At 43.8% G+C, this 22,639-nt stretch overlaps 1 long non-coding RNA gene across 8 annotated transcripts in view; it reads right to left on the reverse strand.

Annotated features, from left to right (window-relative positions):
- Nucleotides 1–22,639, reverse strand: part of LOC126992464 (uncharacterized) — a 48,187-nt gene that overhangs the window by 9,086 nt on the left and 16,462 nt on the right. For 4 of the 8 annotated variants that reach the window (XR_007746570.1, XR_007746565.1, XR_007746564.1 and 1 more), the window contains one exon: nucleotides 12,859–12,990. The exons of 2 other annotated variants lie outside the window; for them this stretch is intronic. This is a non-coding gene — a long non-coding RNA (uncharacterized LOC126992464). Of the gene's footprint in view, nucleotides 1–7,617; nucleotides 7,761–12,846; nucleotides 12,991–22,639 lie in introns of all 8 variants that reach the window. 2 more of the 8 variants (XR_007746569.1, XR_007746566.1) reach the window with 2 other exon arrangements.

Below are 22,639 nucleotides of genomic sequence, written 5' to 3' on the forward strand. Positions count from 1 at the left end.
CAGCCAAAATATAGAGATAAGCCTTATTTTAGTCATCCACTGAATAGTTTACCTTCCAACGAGCCTTTCTGTGTTGTGCAGCCTTAATTAGCACGAACCTTATTTTTTTCTCCTCCCTTTCGCCAAAGACGAATTCTGAAGCAAGAGGTGCAGAATAAACTACATCATAGTCACGCAAGAGCTTGCCTTATACGGCCCAAAAATTACAGGCACCCTATTTTCTCTTCTCATTTTCGCCGGAGACAGGTTCTGTAACGACGCAGAATGAGGAGGGTGCGGGCGTGTGCATGGATAGCTTTCTTGATATATTTTCCTGCACGCCCCAGGTAGTGGAGGTAAGCTTTAATCCTCATCAGCCTGTAAACTGCTTAGCGTCATCCCCTTGCATCTCATTTCCAAGCCACACACTAAATCACCGGCGCTTTTTCCGGAATTACCAAAGGGCTGCACACCTGCTGCTGACACCACTATTGTTCATCACTAACAATGCAAGTTATTTAGTGAGGTGGATCTACTCGCTCTAGACCCCAATGTGTTTACAAGATTAACATAACGCCTCTTTTTGAGCGAGGGACATTGATCCAGGCTTTAAACAGCGGCTCCAGCAGCTGTCTGAGGAATTACGTAACCATCCCAGTCTCGCAATCATAATTATTTTTCGAAACGAATATAAAAAAAGATAAGTCCTCTGCACTTGCGAAACATATTGCGTAAAATCAGACTGCGGTTTGATTCTTCATGCGGATAACGACCACAAGATATATTGAAATTTGACAATATTGCAGTTGTATGAGGAATGGAAAAGGTTGGTTGACTGACGCAGATCAGAGCAAACCTACTGGCGCAGAAAGTTGTCTGTCGGTCGAGACTGGAAATACTTGATGAATGGATGACAAACTGTTTCAATCACCAATTTAACCGGATGCTGCGGAAACAAGAGAAAAAAAAAAAAAAAAAAAAGAGAGAGAAAAGTATGTGTATAAAAAGTATCATAAATAACTTTTTCTTTATATTTGCAGCCAATTGCACCGGTAGGTCTTCTTGTGGGGCCATGGTGATTGGTTTCAGCCTGTTAGTGGCGCGGCCGAGGTGTATTGATCGTGTGCGGTGGTATATGACTTGTTCGGCCTATGTTGCTCCCAATGTTCCTCTTGGGTTAGGTTGCTTAGTTTAGGGTTGATTGATAGCAGACTTGCCACTCAAAACATCGCATTTATCAGTTCCAGGGCCCAAAACTTTCTTACCCACAGATAACGAAATACCTGTTTAAGTCATCGTTAAAAGCATTAATTATTGACGTTTGTTTGCGATAGCTGTGACTCAGAAACCGGAAAATACGATGTGCTGAGTGTCTGAATACGATAATTTGGTAACCCTGATTGATAGACAGCTAGGAAACGTGTCGGTAATCTAGACCCATACGGCTGAAAATCATCAGCTGGTTGCCGCGAGAAAATAAACACGTCCTTCCACTGACCATTCCCGCCTCCCCATAACGAAAAGGATCAAAACGGCAGCCAAATCCTTCCAACTATTCCCATCGTAACGTATTTGGGTGATGAGAGACGCGAGCGCAAAGACAGCGAGTGGCAAGAAAATGCAACCATTGAGTCAGCCAAGGAATAAGTGCACCATAAATGCGTTGTTCTAGCTGTCCAACTGTGTATTATATATTGTCACTTTACTGGACACTATTGGCACCACCAGTTAATGGGCGGAATAAATATTTACCGTCACAGCTCTGAAGGTACGAAAGGAGCATCACTAATGACGTTCCCAAAATTACATTCCGAGGCGAGGACGCGAGGTGGCTGCAGGCTACTGGGAAGTTAACACCACAGTTTTATAGGGTCAAAAAAGTGATTCACGAGGGACGTTACTTACACGGCGTTATGAGACAATGAGGCAAAGGACTGACAACCAAGAGGAACTAAAAGTGTCCTCACAGCGTCCCTCTCAACCCTCCGTCACAACGTAAGCAGGACATCAGACAGAAATCATTAACTACCTAACTTGTTCCACGTTCTACAACAAGGACATGAGGGGCCGAGGGCTAAAAAGTCAACGAATCGCCTTCACAGTATATACGCCCCTCTGAACCGTTCGTCAAAGGTAACAAACCGTTATGCAGACACATCATGAACTACGCAACTTCTTCCATATACAACAAAAAGGACACGAGGGAACGAATGCCAAAAAGTACAAGTTCCCTTCACAACGCGTCGCTCTGAACCGTCCGTCAAAGGAAAGACAACACACCACGAACAAACAAACAAACAAACGCACATCGATAGCGGTCACAAGGCATCAACGAAAACAAAAGAACCTCAGACACCGCAGTGATTCCAAACGTGTCAGTCAGTTTTCCCGCCAGCCTGTTTGTCGTCCAGGCGTCCTCTGTTGGAATTTCACGAAACAATCGGAAATTCGTGTGGTGAAATATACATGAGGTGAACTTGGGAGCGAAAACACTCGAGTAATTGTGTCTTACGAAGTTATAATGGCGGCGGTAAGTCATGGAAGGGGAGAAATATTAGACAAACAGCAAACGCCAATCTTCAGGGTCGCGGGGAGGAGGAAAGGTGAGCAGGGCGCGCGGGGAGGCTTGGAGGGATGTGTGTGTGTGTTTTTATACCATACAGACAACGGTAACCGAGTCTCAGCCACTGACTTATATCGCCTCACTGACAATGAAATACAACAACACGAGAACACTAAAGTAAATAACGTGAAAGTAAACTACACCACTGCTCATCTTGCTTCACATATGTGCTAAGAAGACCCACCGACCCAGTAATGCAGACTAAACAAATCGCCACACATATATTTAACTAAATTATAACACAACGGTAATGCAACAACTACTGGTAAAATAAATATGTATAATCCTGCGTTTTTTTCCTTGGACGTGCTAATCTACCAACCGCTGATTAACAACGTGCAAAGATTAAGCCAACAAGAAGAGCAAATTATAAAACAGAAAACACAAAATCGCGAGAAAAAACTACACTGGATAGTATTTCACAACTCCACCACAACAACCAGACATCCACACACATCTTGAAGGAGAAATCATCATCTAGCAACGTGTAAAGATTAAGCCAACAAGAAATGCAAAATAAAATAGAAAACAAAACCGCAAAAGAAAAAAAAAGCATAACCGATTATTCCACAACTATTCCACATCAACCACACCACCACACACATCATGAAGGAGAAATCAGCAACCAGCAACGAGTATATATCAGGCCAACAAGAAAAGCAAGATAAGAAAAGAACGATACAAAACCGCAAGAAAATAAAAGCATAACATCGATTCCTCCACAGATCCACCACAGCGACTAGACCCCAAGCATCTTTAAGGAGAAATCAGCAACTAAGAAAGTGTGAATATTAGACCAAGAAGAGCAAAATATAAAGGACAATATAGTACCACAAGAAACAAAGAAAATTATAAAGCTAACTACACCAACCAGGCAATCCCACACTTCTTAATGGAGAAATCGGCAACCAGCAACAAGTAGATATTAGGTCGACAAGAAGAGCAAGATATTAAATGTTAAATGAATAATACAATACCACAACAACAAAAAATAATATACCACAACCATATCAATCAGGCCACCACACAAATCTTAGAGAGAGAAATCAACAACCCAACATTACGAATTCAACCATGAAATAAAAAATAAAATAAAAAAAACGATAGAATATTCCACTACGACAAACCACCACACATTTTCAAGGAGACAATAAACAAAAACCCGACATTACGAAAAGAGCAAAACCGCGAAATAAATGGGAAAAAAAAGCCGGCGACATAAACACAGCTAGAGCAGGCGATAAACACAACACTCCCCGACACCTCGACCTTTAGGGAGAGCATTAAAAACCCTCATTGTGGGCCTCGACGCTGGGCTCCTTCACGTGGGCGAGGCCAAGGAGAGGGGAGCGCCATTCTTTTTCGTTGTGTTTTCTTAGTCTTCCTTTTATTCTTCTTTTTTCAGGATTATTCTTTTTCTTTATTTTTTTTCTTATTTAATTTTTTTTCTTCTTTTCCTCTCACTTTTATTTTTGAATATTTTTTTCTAGTTTCTTGTTTTTCTATTTATTTATTTTTCTTCATTTCCTAATTTATTTTTTTTCTTGTGTTTTCTTGTTCTTGATTTTGTTCTTTCTTCATCCTTTCTCATTTTTTTCCATCATCTTTTATTTTCATTTTGTATTTTCTTAGTTTTCTTGTTCATTTTATTTTTCTTGGTTTTCTTCATCCCCTAATTCTTGTTCTTGTTCTTCTCCTTTTTATTATGAAGCTTGTTATTTCTGTCCTTGGTCTTGTTTCTTCCCGTTCTCGTCCTTCCCGTTCTCCCTCTTCCCGTTCTCCCTCTTCCCGTTCTCCCTCTTCCCGTTCTCCCTCTTCCCGTTCTCCCTCTTCCCCTTTCTCAGTTAATGATAAAGATAAAAATAACAAACTGACCAAACTTGACATCGCTCCATCCTTCCCCTCTTCGCGGAATAATAAAGAAAGAGGAGGAGAAGGAGGAGGAGGAGGGAGAAAAAGAAGAAGACAACAGAGGCGAAGGAGGAAGCGAGGGAAGAATTAATGAAGGAAGAGTGGAATTGAGAGCTGGAGGAGGAGGAGGACGAGGAGGAAGAAGAGGAAGACGATAATAAAAAGATGAATAATACGAGTTTGGATTCGAGTGACAGAGAGAAAAAAAGAGAGACGAGACAATTAGAGGATATGCAGATAAAGGAGGGCGAATGAAGAGGAGGAAGGAGGAGCAGCAGGAAGAAGGAGACGCAGCAAGAAAGAAAAGGAGGAGCAGGAAGAGGGTAACAAGAACAATAGGTTAATATTTGCGGAAGCGAGAGGAGGAGGGCGGTGACTGAGCGGAGGCAAATAATTGAGTAAGGGAATAACAAGACGCCAGTGCCGCGGGGAAAACAAACACGCCAAGGAGGAAGAGAGGAAGGGAAGAGCGCGGCGGGGATGATAAATGACGGGAATAAGAAGCAATGGGGTAATATTGGAAAACGAATAAAAGAAGAACGCCGGGAGAAGCAGAGGAGGAGGAGGAGGAGCAGCAAGAGGAGAAGGAGGCGGTGGCAGCTGTGATGAAGAAATGAAAGAAGGAGAAAGGAAGAGAGGAAGGAAGAGGAAGTATAAGAAAAAAAGTAAAAGAGTAGGAAGATGAAGAGGATGCAAAAGTAAGTAAGTAAAAAGTAAGAGAAGAGTGAAAAAAGAAGAGCAGAATAGGATGAAGGAAGAGGGGAAAGGAAGAGAGGATAAAGGATCAGAAAGAAAAAACAGTAGGAAGAGGGAAAATGATGCACGGAATTGAGAAATATAGGAAGAAATGAAAGAAATGAATAGGGTATGAAATAAGAGCAGGATAAGATGAAGGAAGAGAAGGAAGAGAGAGTACAGGAAAATAAATATATAGTAGGAAGAGGTCAAATTATGCACGAAACAAAGAAATGGAAAATACTGAAAAAAGGAGAAGGGTGACAAAAAGATAAGCAGGATAGAATGAACGAACGAAGGAACGAAGGAAGGAAGGATAGGAGGGAGGCAAAAACAGAGCAAGAAGGCAGATAAAGGAAATTGCTTTGCTTGCTTGATTGATTGATGTGCTGGCTGAGAGGGTTAAAAAACAGGAGGCAGAAAATGAGACGGCAACAGATGGAATGAAAATGAAGGAAGATATGAAAGAAAAGAGAAGGAAAGGAAGGAAAACTGATGGAAGGTTAAAGAGGAGATAAAAACTGGAACGGCAACAACTGGAATGAAGGAGCAAAGGAAAGCTGGGAAGACGAATGAGAGAAAAGAATAAGAAAAACAAAACGAAGGAAGATTGAAGAGAAAAACGCGGAAGCAATAAAGGAGAATACTGGAGGCAGAGGGAACAGCATAATAAAGAATGAATGATAAAAATAAGAGAAATCTAAAGAAATAAAACAAAGAAGAGAACTGAAAATAATAGAGCCAACAACACTGAAGGCAGGGATAAAAAGAAGCCAACGAAAAGGGAATACGAAGAATGACGATAGAAAGGAGAAAAGAGGAAAACAGTTTAAAAAGGTCACCGAGGACAAAAATGGAAGGGGACAAAATAAAAGGAAGAAAGAAAACTGAAGGAAGAAAGGGAAAGAAGAAAGACGGAATACAAAGAAGATAAAAACGAAGAGGAAAAAAAGGAGGTAAAAAATGAAGGAAAGAAGGGAGAACAAAAAACGGAAAACAAAGAAGAAAAAAAAAGTCGCAAAAGGAGAAAAATGAACTGAGGACAAAAATAAAGGAAAAACCTAATTAAAAGAAGAAAGGAGGAAGCTGAATTTAATGAGAAACAAGGACACTGAAAGTAGGAATAGGAGAAGGTCAAGGAAAAGGGAACAAGAAGGACAATAGAAAGAAAAAAAAAGGGAAAAAGTTGAAAATGGGGAGACTGGGGGCAAGAAAGAAAAGTAAATATTGAGAGAATAAAAAAAAAGGAAGAAAACTTAGAAAAAATTAGGGGTTATCATAAAGTGAGTATAGGGTTAAAAAAGGTAGAGGGGGGAATGTAAAGGGAAGAGGGTCGAAGGTGAGAAAAGGTCTGGAGGTTGATCTCTTTCACGACCGATGCTTTTAAAACTAGTCGAGGGATTCCCCCTTTAAAGGAGAATTCAATTTAAGGGGTAATGACTAAAGTTTATCCGCGGCGCTGCAAGAACGAAGAGGAGGAGGAAGAGGCGGGAGGAAAAGCCGGAGGAGAAATTTATTACCGGAGAGAGAGAGAGAGAGAGAGAGAGAGAGAGAGAGAGAGAGAGAGAGAGAGAGAGAGAGAGAGAGAGAATTACACATACATACGAGTATATAAACAAACATGCATTACAGGCAGGCACATTAGAAGTAAACAAGATAAAACATACTTAGTAAGACTTCGCCATCGAAAATTCCGAGTTATATTGTAGGAACGAAGGAGTCAACACGCCTCCAGAGGTTCACTCACACACACACACACACACACACACACACACACACACACACACACGGTGGGTATATTTCTTTAAACAAGAGTCGTGGAGAGCAAGGAAGGCCCAACGGCGAGGCGGGGAGAAACAAGGAAACAAGAGCGAGGTCGAGGGAAACAAACTCAAACGCAATTGCATCGAAGGACAGAGTTTCGCGGCGGCCGTCTGCGCCTCGAGGGGGAAAGTTAAGAGAAAAGAAACCCTGTTACTTGTCCCGAAAAAGAATCAAGCAATCAAACTCGAGCAGAGAAGTTACTCTGACAAGTATAGAAACTTAATCCATCACACACACGCACAGACACTTGGGGACAATCTAAGCTCCGGGCAGACTGGGAAGCAAATCGCGGGGACGGAAACAGTGACTTGAATGAATCACCAAGACTTGGGAAGCTACTGTGCGGCATCAGAGTAAAGCTGTCAGGCGTGCAGAGCCTTGAAGAACAGCCGGGGCGGCGAGAGAGAGAGTAGGCGAGGAGAAGGACGGAAGTGGACGAAGAAAGATTCAAACTTGAGCAAGGAAGTTGGAGTAGTGAGTGACGTGAACATGAAAAGCATCTCCATCATAAGTACAGAAAAATAAGAGACAGCTCACTTCTTCACCTGTGTGTGGCATGGATGGCAACGACATGTGTAAGGCACTGGCGGTGATGTTTTGGGCCCCGGCTGACGGCGCGGTGACAGCACACGCCTGCCTGGCTTCACCGTCTGACATCATTACGGCGCCGCCGCCCGCATCATTCTAACTTTCGGCGGAAGCATCGGAAGTTAAGAGGACGCAAATTGCGTAGAAAATATATATATATATATATATATATATATATATATATATATATATATATATATATATATATATATACACACTCACACACACGTGTGTGTGTGTGTGTGTGTGTGTGTGTGTGTGTGTGTGTGTGTGTGTGTGTGTGTGTGTGTGTGTGTGTGTGTGTGTGTGTGTGTGTGTGTGTGTGTGTGTGTGTGTGTGTGTGTGTGTGTGTGTGTGTGTGTGTGTGTGTGTGTGTGTGTGTGTGTGTGTGTGTGTGTGTGTGTGTGTGTGTGTGTGTGTGTGTGTGTGTGTGTGTGTGTGTGTGTGTGTGTGTGTGTGTGTGTGTGTGTGTGTGTGATGGGGGGGGGGGATGGAGGTAGAAGTAGTGAATTTCAAAGTTTATGTATGAGACAGTTTTGACACACACTGGCCTGAACAACACAGTGCCAGCGCACAATGCTTCCACACGTCACTTTCTTATGTAGATGTTTTCCTTTCATTTGAGAAGCTATGAAAGAAGCTACGAAAATACGCAAAATCTAATTCGTATGTTGCACTAAAGTTAATTCATATGTTGGCCAGTCACTCCTTTTTTTTTTTTAACAGTGACTTACCAACGAGACATGTAGAGGTTCATGGCAACCCTTGCGAGGAAACATACCCACCCATATAGTACGTCATGAGACCTTCGAATCCTCGCTATCAGTGTTAAGTTCCACTCATTGTTATGTGTCACCATAGCGAGGCATGGTACTGATATACATTATGAAGGTACATATATATTATTGGATACTACTGCATGCCATTTCAATACTTACGAGGTATTGTATACAGAAAAAGGAACGAAACATGGCAAGACTGAAAGTGAAGCTTCGATAGGTTCGTAACATGTGTTCGTGCGTGTGTCGCCCCGTCATGGCGTGGGCCGCTGTCCAGAAAACACCGCCTCTTCACCCCTGCCCTGGGTGGACCATGACCCTGGTTTTCGAGTGTACCTTTTAAAGTTGTTTTGAATTGTATACGCTTTAAAAGGTCATGGTCATTGTCAGGCTTTCTATGTTACTAATCATACGGATCATTCCGCAGCCGTACTCTGATAAAAATTTTGGCTTGTAATTTTTTTTTTATGGCTATAACATTCGTTCATCTTTCCTATGTTACTTGTTTCACGAGCTGCTAATACTTCAAATGGATGACATTCCGAAAAATTATTTGACTCGTTCAAGTTTATGGGTCAGTAATAAGAGTTAGGCGTTTATACATTGGTTTTTGAAGAGTACCGCTTCGAGTACAGACTTTCCCAAGGATGTTGTGCCGGATACATGTCTCCTTAAAATGGCCAGTAACGGGAAGCTGATCGAGAGGCAGGAAAGGACTCGCTTCGTGGAGGTGTGACGTCACGGCGCGGCGTCCAGCTCACGGATAAACAGATAACTAACTTCCCACGTCCCGCTAACTCATCCCTCACGCAGTTAAGGAAGAAAGAAAAAATACTGTCGGAAGCGCGTCTGAGTAATGTGTTTGGTTTCTGGCTCGGAAAGGCGACCTCACACACGACCGATCCTCCGATATATTTCTTCACAAATTTACGGCGCCTGGTGAGAGAAACAAATTATACAGCGTCGTCGTTCTCCTCCGCTTTTTAGTCGACAAATGATTAGAGGCGAATATCTGGAGGACACTTCAAATATACAGTAAAAAAAAAAAGAAAGAAGAGAAGAGAAGAGACAAGACAAGATAAGAAAAGAGAAAAAAGAGGAGAGAAAAGAAAAGAGGAGCGGAGAGGAGAGAAACATATTTTCTTCTGAATTAAATGAAAACAGGGGACGGTTACCTCCAGAAACAAAACATGAGAGAAACAAAGAAGATAACGGTTCGGCCTTTCCACGAGTTTCAGTGAAAAAAAGTTCTGTTCTTTCAGTGGTAAGTTATATGCAAGAGGGCAGCCAATGCACGAACGAGACCATATAAAGAACACTAATTCCAGAAGCCTACTTACCTAACTGAAATAACGTAAATGAAAAGAAAACGAACACCGCGTAACCAGCAGCGCGTCAGAAGGAAACGGACCTTACAAACAAAAATCAACCCATCGATAAGTCTTCTTGATATTGCGCCACCCTGTCCCCTGTACCTGGAAACGTGATTAAGTGATTGCCGAATGTATGTCAGGAGCACCGCCCCCTTCCCCCCCTTCTCTCTCTCTCTCACTCTCTCTCAATAGGATAGGAATTCCATCTACCAGAGAGGCGGACGAAAGAACAGGCGAATGGATGAATAAGTAAACAAAGGGATGGTGGTAAGACGGAAGGCCGGACAGACGAAAGGACGGGCAGAGAAACAGACTGGCAAAAAAACAAAGAACCCATAAAAGAGAAAGCAAAAACAAGAGATAGATTGACAGAAACTGATAGGCACACGGACGAGTTATTATTTTCAACACGCCTCATTTACTCGTCTCTATACACACAGCTTCGCTTTACACGCACTCAGCAGACTTTAAAAAGGCAGCTCGTGGGTTCCTGAAGGGTTCCCGGATGCGTAAGGTAATCAAACTATACAAATTTAGTAGGTGTTCCAAGAAGTGTGACTTTATCCAGGTTCAAATTATTGCTATTTATATAATCGTGGCTCCTCCTCGACTGCACATATTCGTATATTTTGTGTATGTGTCTTCATTTCACGTACGGTTGCGGGTAACAATGTGGGGCAAGACCCTCCAAAGTACGGAACACGGTCGCAATGGACTACTTTCCGGGTCGCCATTAATTCTCCCAAAACAGCTCAGAAAATACCAAAGGGCGGGAGGCACACATCTTTTAGTATAGTGTTTAGAGGCACACAAATGGGCCATGCGGGAAATGCTCAGTATAACACGGAGTCGCGGACGGAGATATTTGAAGAACATTTGTGCGGTGAATACAAAACACAACGTAAAGTCTTTGTTGATAAGGAAACAACATCGTGCTTGCCTTTCTTGCTGCAGGAGGAAAAATGTAACTGTTTCCCTTGAAGAGGCCGATACAGCCCGGCCCAAATATTACTCCAGCGCCATCATGAACCACCCAAACGACCTCATTCCCGCCCTGCAAATTGAGTAGTTCCTCACGCCCTCACCGCCGCCCACCCGCTGCTTATTTCCAGAGCCGGAGCGGCGGGCTGCTGGGAGGAGATGCACCACCACCTGCTTCTGCTTTCCTCGCGGCCAAACCTGCTCATTATTTTTACAACTCTATTGATTCTTGAAGTGCATGATCCTCGCCGCGCCTCTCATGGCTCGCTACAGTTTATTGGTAGCCATTACGGCCGCTGCAGCAGTAGGAGCAAGTGCCTCAAAGTGGTCTTGCGTGAATGCCTTCCGACACCCTCGTATGTTATCGATGCAAATTACTCCAGCGAACGAGGCTTTTTCTCGCCGCTGCTCCTCCGCGCCACTACCCTCAGCGAAGCCAGAAAAGTTAAGTCTTCAGAACAAAACGACGCCATTAGTTTGAGTGGCTTAAAGAGAAACAACCAAGTTCCCAGTTTTCTCTGCCGGACGTAAGACCTTCCTTAGCCCTCTCATTCGGCCCGAGTTTGATCCGATTACGACCTGGAGTTGGGCGAGAGGGTGAGGCGCCGCTCGGAGCCGCCTGTCCACCACCACATAGCCTGTCCACCACCGTTAGCCCGTCCTTCCCTCGCCAACCCGTCCACCGCCCACCGCCCACCAACCTCTTCACTGCCCGCCACACTGTCTACGCCCCATTTGCTCCGGCGGTGATGTGCAGAACATCAAACCACATAAGGTATATCCCCAGTCTCCTGCATCCTGTCTTTTGTTCACTGCCATGCCGGTGCCCATAAAGAGGGAACTTCACCTGTTATGTTTCGTTACCTCAGTCTTTCCTTCAATACATGTAGAGTAAAAGTTTATTCTCACAACATCTACTCTCCAAGCGTCTCTCACACCACTACTTTCAACTCCTGACGGTCATGGTGCCCCTCCCCTTTCCTCTCCTACTCCCCCTACATCTCCCCCTCTCCTTCCCCCTCTCTTTCCCACTCCCAACGCGCCTCCCCCTGCCTCTCTCTCCCCCTCTCCTTCCCACTCCCGGCGCGCCTCCCGGAATGGCCTTTGCTTCATTAGCGGCGAGGCTCCGGACAGATCACGATCGGGGCCTCTTATCGGCAAACGACCTGATCACAAGCGCTGAACTGACCTCATCAAGATAGTGTCCGGTATCCATCCTCGGTAATGACTCTCCCCTGACTACTCATCCCCTCCCCTCACATCCTTTTACCTCTCCTCACGCCGCCCCTCTCCCCCTCCTCCTTGCTGCTCTCACCTCCCGAAGAGTAGACACAAACTTCATAACTGGTCCCGCACTAACTCATTTTAAGCTGGCTCTCCCCGTACTTTAACCACCATTTTTTTTCTCTCTCTCCCCTTATATCCTTCACATCTCGCCTCCCTCTGTTACTCACTCTTCTCGCCTCCCCCAACAGTAGACGCAAACTTCATGAATGGCCCCTCACTAACTCATTTTAAGCTGGCTCTCCCTGTACTATAACCCCTCTCTCTCTCTCTCTCTCTCTCTCTCTCTCTCTCTCTCTCTCTCTCTCTCTCTCTCTCACCTTCCCTCATTAGTAGGCATATGGATTCTTCTTGACCTGACCCCTTATCCTATTACCTTCCCTCCTACCCTTTGTTCCTTCCTTTCCCTCCCCTCACTAATAAACAGCCTAATTCTTCAACCTGCCCCGACAAGCTGTAATCATCTCCTCCCATCCTCTTATCTCGCTCCCCACCATCCATACTGCCTCCTCCTCCTCACCACTACAACGCACGCTATTTCTTTACCTTAATTCTCCTCTTTCCTTCCTCCGCCGCCCCACGAGTAACACTTTGTTTGGCCTTCACTCGTCCCAGTACCCACCCCTCCCTTACCACATTGTTCCCTCGTCTCCTTCCCCATCCCACGAGACACACCCGGGTTCCTGTTACTCCTACTTTCCTATCCTTGGCACACGAAGGACCCCACCCAAGTTTATCCCTTCCCTTCCTCTCTGCCCCATACACATACAGACACACTTACCTTTCTCTGTGGTGGTGGGGAGGAGGTCTTCACGGCTACCACGGCGGGTCAGGAATGAATGTGCCTTTATCGACGACCCAGCCCACCATCGAAGCAACGAACCCTCACAAACGAAGCAGCATATCGAGACCACTGGAAAACAATAAGGACTGAGATAGCGGTACGGCTTCGAAACCTATCATGTACGTCAGAAAAAGGAAGAAGAGAATCCATATAAAAAGATGAATACAATACAGACATCCAACTCTACATATAACATAACAGATGAAAAAAAATGTTATCATCTCTATCCTACTCTGAACCATAAAGAAAAGAACATGTTAAGCCACTAGTTAATGGGAAGAAAAATAACTAAAAATAATTAATTCTATTACACTGAAAAAATCTATCCGAAAGAACGCGGAGGGCTAAATCTCCACCAAGCGACCGTCCCATGAACCACACACTCGCCAAGGTAAGTAACAGGCGTGACTCAGCAGCGCCCGGACATTACTTAGAGGGAGGGATGAGCTAAGGGGCTTCAGGGGTGATGGAGAGGCGATGTAAGGGACTTTGGAGGTAGTAGGCGGGGAGGGAGTACGGTGAGGCGAGGGGCGATGTGAGACGAGGAGCAGAGAAGGATAAAGGGAGGGAAATAGGAAAGGAGGGAAGAGAGAAAGACTAAGGGTGTGAAGGGGATAGAGTGAGAAGGAAGGAAAGGAGAGAGAAAGGTTAAGAGACGGGAAGCAGAGTAGAGAGATAATAGGAGGGAGACAGACACGAAGGGAAGAGAGACAGACACGGAGGGAAGAGAGACTAAGGGAGGAAAGAGTAAAGGGAAGGAAGGAAAAAGGAGAAGAGGAGAGAGAAAGAGGTTAAGTGATGATAGAGTGAAAGAGACAAAGAATAAGGAAGAAAGGAGAGAGAAAGAGAATGATCAAGGGAGGATTGAGTGAAAGGAACAGGAAGAAGGACGAAAGACTGGAATGTAACAGGAAGCAAATTGAGGTAAGCAGGAAATGTGAATAAAGAGAAACGGATAGGAATAATCACATCAAGGAGAGATATCCACAATGTGTCCAAGAAATAAGTTAAAATACCCTCAAGAAAGACTCCACAGCTTAACTTGATGCGATAGTGAAGTAAAGAACGGAGCTGAAGAAAGGGCGATTAAGACTGAAGCAAGGAGGAAAGACAGCGTGCTTATACAATGGACGAAAATGCATCAAGATAACTCAATTTGGTCTTCCGGTGATGCGGGAGGCGAGGGAGACTTAAAGAGGATGAGAAGCGGATGAGACAGCTGTGAGGAGGAGGAGGAGGAGGAGGAAGGGAAGGAGGAGGAGGAACCACTCATGAGGGGCCTGAATATTACATGAAAATACACTTAGAAAATTATAAAAGACTCTGAACCCCTAATTTATTTCATCGCCAAGGCAGGGAGCTGGAGGAAGCCGCGAAGGACGAGGAAGGAACGGAATATATAACAGCGTGTGATAGAAAACATGAACGGTCTAAATAATACGCTTAGATTAATACAGAAACGAGATAATGCACACACGAATTAGAGAAGGTAAGAACATTGAGGTATATAATGAAGTAAAGAGAGGTAAACACTGTGTGCCTCAGTAATACAAGAAAATTATGAGAATACACAAAACAAACTCAGGATGATTAATCTGGAGCGAACGGAGGCGAGGAGCTAGGACAGGAAGAGAAGGAATCGACATTTATGAGGAATAGAAAACGGAGGACAGCAGAACAAGACCCATGAAGTTGTCTAACACACACAAAACAAACAAATGGAAACTAAATTTGGGTTTCCTCTGTGGCGGAAAAACAGCAATGAATCAAAGGAACGCGCTAAATCATATATAAAACAGAAAGATGCGTCACCTCTTAACAATAAACAAAGAGAAAATGAATGTTGAAGAGACACACAAGGAAGGATAAATGGAAGTAATGAGAGGAAGGAAGAACAGAACAATAACACGAAATGAAAGTTGAGCGAAGAAAGAGAAGCGATAATGAAGAAAGAAGAGCAGGATAAGATGAATTAAGGACACACAACAAACATACTTCTTTCAAAAGCTAAGTACAAGTGAGACGTAAGGAGACGGAGGACGATGAAAGTGTAAAAGCTCAAAACAAGAATCTGAGAACAAGGAGGATGCTAAGGAGAATGAAGAGAGGGTGATGCGAGCAAGAGGGAGCAGGGAAAGAAGGGCGGAATAAGGAGAATGTGAATGTATGAGATAACGGAAAAAAGAACAGAGTGAGGGGGCATACTAATGAGCGCGGGAATATGCATATGAGATTTAGGGGACCAGCAGAAATGTTAACAGAAGGAATACAGCAGAACATGAAACTCACCCTCCTGACTCACGCTGACTGACTAACATTGACTTATACCTTTGCTGCCACCCCTGACCACCTTAATCAATCATTCTACAAGGTGCTAAGGTGCTGTGATGCTGAAGTTACGTGATGCTGAAGAGATGAGATGCTGAGATGAGATGACGATGAGAAAATGAAATGCCGAAATGCTGTGGCGATGAATAAATTAAATACTGAGGTGGCGATAAAGAAGTGAAATGCCAAGATGTTGTGGCGATGCGATGGGGAGGTGAAATGCCGAGATGCTGTGGCGATTAGAAAGAGAAATGTCGTGATGCTGTGGCGATAAGGGAAGTAAATGCTGAGATGCTGTGGTGATAAGATGATGTTGTTGATGTGATGCTGAGTCCCTGAAGTGCTGAGGTAGTGTAGTGCTATGAGATGACGAGGCGAAAACTATGCTAACGTGATGTAGTGCCAAAGGTGTGAAGCCGTAAGACGCAGAGATAATGAGCCGCTTAAGTGCTAAAGATGAGAGGGCAAAAAAGGTATATATTTCCTGAGAGCTGATTTGTTGAGGGGCTGACGTTCGAAGGTGCTGAGATGATTAGGCGAGTCAACTAGGTAAGGTGTGAGTTATAAACATGTCGTTCACTCAAAAGACGTAAAGAAACAGGTGTACTGAAAGGCAATGAGGAAGAAGGAAAAGAGGAAGTGGGAAAAAGATACTACCGGAAAAAGGACTGAATATGAGTATGGAATAACAAATGAAAGGGAGAGGAAATGATGAAGAACAGAGCAATGAAGGCACTTGGAGTATGATAGCAAAAAGGGCGAAAGAGGAGGAGGAATGAAAAAAAATAAACAAGAGAAAGAGTAAAGGTTGGAGATTAGAGAAAGAAGGCAAGGCAAGGCTGGTAAGACGTCAAACATATTATTCATTTGAAGAGGTAAAGGAAAGATGGATGAAGGGCAGGAAAGGAGAGTATTCAGTGAGGGTTGATGGAGGTGGAGGAAACCGAGGTACACATCCACGTCACAACTTCAAAGAGAGTGATAAAAAAATATGTATATAACGAAACGTACCCACCAGGAAACTGAAATGTGTATAAAGTGCGACGGAAAAAAATACAAACACTGACATATGATTAACAAGAGAATATTGCAATCTATGTATATGCAGACTCAAGAGCAATATATATACACACACACATAACCAGGCATTAAACAGATCAGACTCAAACAGATACATAGATTGGCAGAGAAGGTAAATAAGCAAGTAGACAAACATAAATGATAATAGGAAGTAGATGATAGGGACACTAGCCAAAAATCCGGAAGACAAAAGAAAATACAGACAAAAACAAACTAGAGAGGACTCATACCTTTGCTGACACCCCATGAACATCTTAATCAGTCATTCTACCAGGTGCTAAGATGCTGTGATGCTGAATTTACATGATGCTGAAGGGATGAGATGCTGAGATGAGATGGCGATAAGAAAGTGAGATGCTGTGGCGATAAGGATGTGAAATGCTGTGATGCTGTGGCGATAAGGAAGTGAAATGTTGAGATGCTGTGGCGATAAAAAATTTAAATGCCGAGGTGCTGCGGCGATAAGACTGAATAAGATAAGTACCCAGACAACAGACGTGGCCAAAACTCATATATAAATAAACCGTTCAACTTCGGAGACGACGAAGTTTCCTCAACTCAAAATCACAGAGAGAAAGCTTCGCGCAATGGCCTTAACTTGTGCGCGCCGTGAATTAGTAATCACAGCTACGGTCCAAAGGGCTGAGATTCGTGCCCAGTGTGTGTGTGTGTGTGTGTGTGTGTGTGTGTGTGTGTCTGTGTGTGTGGGTGTGGTTGAGAGAGAGAGAGAGAGAGAGCGAGAGAGAGAGAGAATGAATACCATACAGTGGCGTACACGAAGAACTCAATCCCTGACAAGATAGAGCTATTAATTAATCACAAATACTAAAATTCTCTCTCTCTCTCTCTCTCTCTCTCTCTCTCTCTCTCTCCCAGTCTTCCCCTCTTCTTCACGTGTTTCTTCCCTCGTCTCAGCATCATTTACTTTCCCTTCACTCAGTTCCTAACGCGCTCCCTTCTCCCTCCTCCTGCCGCTGCCTCTCCCTCGCGTCCCTTCCCCGCCCTCCAGGCACGCCACTCGCAGCAAAGACTCGATCGATGAACTGCATTCTCATCCTCGCCTTGCTCTTGAAATGCCACCCACAACACCCACCCACTCCACCCACCCGGACGAAGACCCATCCATCCACCTACCCACCTACACACAAACGTCTACACACACACACACACACACACACACACACACACACACACTCCTCAAGGCTATAATCTCCAGCATGCATTCCTGGTCTGCAGTTTCCTTCTATTTTGTAGCGTTCATATTTTAAATTTGAGGTATATAACTCTTATACATCGTTTTTATTTGTGCTCAAAACATCACACTCTCCATCATATTCAGTTTGCCATGTTATACTTAGGTTATGTATTGAAAAAAGTGCAAAGAGGCCTTGGGTTTAATTTGGCTCGTATGGTATCGGCGACAAGCTCCTGAAATGGCTGAAATGACATATACATAAATTAAAGTTCTTCCGTCGTGTGTGAGTTAGTCCGGTACTGTGTCCCTTGAGCGAGGCGAGAAAGCTACGTGAAACACCTAATTTTAAGTCTTGCGCCAAGCATAAACATTGACACAACTGGGACTCAACACTCGGCCGGCGACAACACGGGGACGGGAGGGTTTTCGGCAAGTACTCAGTCATTCATAAACAAGTAATCAGGTATTTAAGCTGTCATTAGTTTACACAATCTGATACTCAACCTATCATTTATTTAGCAGGAAATCTGGTACGTAAGCGGTCATTAATTTCCACGTAATATAGTACTTAAGCACTTAATATGAATTCCAGCATAAGGGATAAACAAAAGCATAATTGGTTTCGCATCCGGAAATCGACATGGACGCCACGGTCTCGGGCAGGTACTCAAGCTGTCAGTCGTTGATATGTAATCTGGTTTCGCCCCGAGCCTCGTGCCGCCCCTCCAGAGTGAATTATCTGCCTCCGCTACGATTATTCATGCCGCTCTAACAAGGTTATCGAGCGCTGCGCCGAGACTACTGATCCGCGAGAAGGTTTTAGAGGTGACGAGTGCTCGCCGCCGCCCATCGCCATCACCCTCCGGCCAGAGGGTATCAGCGCCGCGGGCTCACATTCACGGCGCCATAGACAACGTCGGTTCGAAACCCCACGCTATCACCTGGGATTTTTCAGTCACCGCCGAGTGGCCTAAGACTACCAACATGCTGTCCAGAAGACCACCCATCAACCCGGACTCTAAAATATACCGTCCAGTGAATCAAGAATGACTTCCGGGGGCTGCATGAGTCAAACATAACTGGCACTACTATAAAAAATGGCCTGCGCCACGACAGGCTCGGGCTGACAATCTGGCCCATGAAGAAAGCCTACCGGCGCAATAGGCAGGGCTGTAAAAAAAAAATCGTCACTCACGTTAACAGATTCCAGTCGACATGCAGATATGATTCCCGGCTGCATATCGGGCGACAGCAAACAGGACTTCCGCTAATACTTTTTGCTTTTTTTTTAACAGGAAAGGAAGCAGCTCAAGGGCATAAAAAAGGGAAGAAAAAAGCCCGCTAGACGCTGCTCCTAAAAAACATAGAAGTAAAGAGTGGTCAAAACTTGTTCATATAACATGTTAACATATGTTTTATTCATATATATATATATATATATATATATATATATATATATATATATATATATATATATATATATATATATATATATATATATATATTTCTAACACAAGCTGTTAATAAATCGAACGTATATATGTTTCTATAAATAAAAACATATATACATTCCAATTACATGACAAGGGAATACAAACTAATAGTCGTGAAACACAAATATGCAGACATATGCAAACATATTTAGACAGATAAACTCATTAATCATAATGTACAAGGTATATTTTCCACGTTTTTTCCTTCCCGCCTCTGATACACGCACCGAACCGGCTATTTATGATGATTTATGCGAATACCTTTCCGTTCCCGCGTGGGTGAAATTAATTAGCATGCTAATGGTGCGAGAAAGGGAGGGGGGGGAGAAGAGACAGGAGGGAGGGAGGGAGAGGTGGAGGGAGAAGGGGGAGAGAAAGAAAGAGGCAGGGGGAATGTGAGGAAGGAAAGGAGGGAGATAGAGAGGAGGGAGTAAGAAATGAAAAAACAGAAAACAGAACAAGTGAGGCGATGATTTAAAAAAAAATGTATCGATAGAAAATTCATAAAAAAAAAAAAATTGTAGCTACACGCAAAAAAATGTTAAAAAGATTCATTTTACTCAGAGAAATACAAACGTTCAAATACAAACAAGAAAACGGGGGAAAGAACAAACCTTGCCAATGCTCTTTCCCATCCAAGAAAAAGATGGAAAAAGTCCTCAGGCTCAAACTTGGTTAAACAAAGGCAGCACATCAAAGTAATGGCCATCACACACAGGCGTCTCGATCAGGCCTATTTGGGAGAGGGAGGGAGGGAAGGAGGGAACACGACCGAGGAGTTACGACGATCTGGTTAGGAGGAACATATTGCAACGAAACAAGATAGAATTACTGTTTTTCGTTGGTTCATGTTTTTGTTGTTGTTGTTGTTGTTGTCCTTAAGCTGCCTTCATTACTGTAAAAAAATACTAATAACACGGGGTCATATTATTAAACATTTTGGCCCCCAAGAACACATATTTGACAAGACTTTCGTAGGAGTTCAGGGCATTTCCAGGGGTAGCTTTATGACCTTGTGGTAGAGTGACCCTTCTTCTGTACCATGAACCTAAAAAAAAACGCTCATTAGAACCCGACTGACCTTCTTTTTGGCCTTTAGAAATAGTTGATATGAAGGGTGGAAGCGTCTCAGAATACCGCCTCCCCCCCCACCCCCACCCACACACACACATCCTATCTGAGTCGCATTGTTACTGGTCAGTGAAGGGAACTAAGGACTTAAGGTCTCCGCGTCTCAGTCCTGCAGGGCCGCCGATCCCTTCTTGATCCTTGCCCTCCCCCCCTTCCCCACCCTGACCCATCAATCAGGCACAGAGAAGGATCCCGAAGCGGCCTTGAATGTAGGATCCCACGGGAGATAATTAGATAATTTTCATTTTATTAGAGTTTTTTTCTTCTTTTTCGTGTTAGTGCAAATACTCTTTTTTTTCCCCGCCGCTCGGTCGCATTCATGAGTTATACGTATAATGTATATTTCAGGGTTATTGATACTGCGGTCATTTATACTTTCATTATCCCTGACTAATGTGAGCCTAATTGGCGCAACTTTATATTTACCTGTGGATATTTGTCGTAATTCGCGCGTATCACATTACCGTGTATGAGACTGGTTCACAAAGCCAATTGAGTTGAAACGTGTTTTTTAATGGTATAAAGATCGCTGTGTAATATAACGAAAAAAAAAACAGCCTTAAATCCCACTGATGGAAATTACTTGACAAATTTAGCACACGACACGTTTAACAAGGCTGTAGTGAACCCCGGTGGCCAGGATCTCCCACCCAGGCCGCCGTGACACATAAAACACTCAAATGAGCCTCCGTCGGAAACCTAAACACAAACGATTTTTTCACCCCGATTAGAGGGGGAAAAAATCGCGATAAATCATACGAGCGGAAGTACTATCTTGGTGTACAGCGTCCCTCAGCCCCCCCCCCCGCGGCGCCCCTACCGCGGCCAACCCATCACGGTAGCCCACCTCTCTCTCCCCTCTTGCCGCCCCTCATCCACCCATCACTCATACCTCACATTCCTCCTCTTCTCCCTCTCTACCCACCGTAACCCCCGCCAACATCCACAACTTTCTCTCCCTCTTCATTAACTTTATCTCTATCCTTCTACCCATTACCCCCCCCCCCCCCCTTTCCACCTTTCATTCCTGACATTCCTCCTCTCCTTCTCTCCATCCACTCTCCCCACGCCAGAATCCACTACCATACCACCACCTACCACTCACTATTCACTTTCGTCTCCTCTCATTCCCTTATTATTACCCTTCTACCACTTCTTACCGCACCTCTCATCCACCCATCAGTCATTCCACACATTCCACTTCTCCCTCTCCATCCACTCTCCACCATACCAGCATCCACCACCTTCACCCCCTCCCACTGAATCCACCTTCCGACACTCCCACCTTCAAACAGCACACATAATCATCTCACTCCCAAAATTCCTTCTTCCACCAACTTCTCACTTTCCATCTGATTTCCACTCCTCACTTTCCACCTCTCTCCGTCGCTCCTCTCATTTACCTGATGTTCTCCAGTGTTTGCCCCCACCCAACGCCCACTTCTCTTCACTTTTCTCTCATTACACACCAGCCATAATCTCCCTTATCTATCCTTCTGAGCACTGCCCTTCATATACAACTCACACGAAGTTACTCTCTCCTTCATTACTTGAGGTTCTTAACTCGTCACCTCCACCTCCTCTTACACTTCTCAGTCTGACATGGTATCTCTATCTGTAGCTGTATTTCACTATCAATCTTCCGTACCTTCTCTACTCACTACCTGCTTTTGTTTACTTCTCTTCTTAGCCTCGAGAGTATTGTTATTCAGTTTATGTTTACCCTTCCCTCGTGACAAAGTTTTTTTTTTTCCTTCGCTTTGTCTTTCGTAACTTTCTGACCTTTCATCTGTTTCTCTGGGGTTTTTTTCGTGTGTGCTCTTATCTCTTACTATTCCTATTATTATCTCTTAAAATAACAACCATTACCTTCTGCTTTCCTTATACCCATTAATTAAAACCTTCGTACCATCACTAAAACCTTGCCATTATATATATAAAAAAAATACCTTGTACTTCTATCCATATTTCTTCGTGTTCTCCTATACGAATTTTACTATTTCTCCCTTCTGCCTTTATACACCTCTAACAAGAAGTCGTGGCCAGGGAATGAGAATATACAACACTATTAATAATGTAGCAATATGAATCATTACTTTTCATCAACCTACTTATCGCGCTACTTTTCCAATACATCGTCCTACGCATCGTCCAACACATTTTAGTCTCCCTCTTCAACCTTCATACACTTTTAACAAGAAGCCGTGGTCAGGGAATGAGAATACACAACACTCGTAATAACGTAATAATCTGAATCACTACTTTTTCATCATCCCGCTTTAAGCCCCTACTCGTGATAAATATATACATCGTCCTCTACATTTCCAAACCATTTTCCAGCCACTCATCGCCGCTGTACGGGTTTTGAGTGACTGTTGGGCAGGACGAAGCCTCATTCACGTCCTCCCATTAAACGTATGCAGCCGTGCCGTAATTGGTTGACACAGGTGCAAATGACAGCGTGAGTACCTGCGTTTTATTCCCCTTTTTC

This window comes from Eriocheir sinensis, unplaced genomic scaffold (genome assembly GCF_024679095.1).
Source record: "Eriocheir sinensis breed Jianghai 21 unplaced genomic scaffold, ASM2467909v1 Scaffold47, whole genome shotgun sequence".
NCBI classification, from domain to species: Eukaryota; Metazoa; Arthropoda; class Malacostraca; order Decapoda; family Varunidae; genus Eriocheir; species Eriocheir sinensis.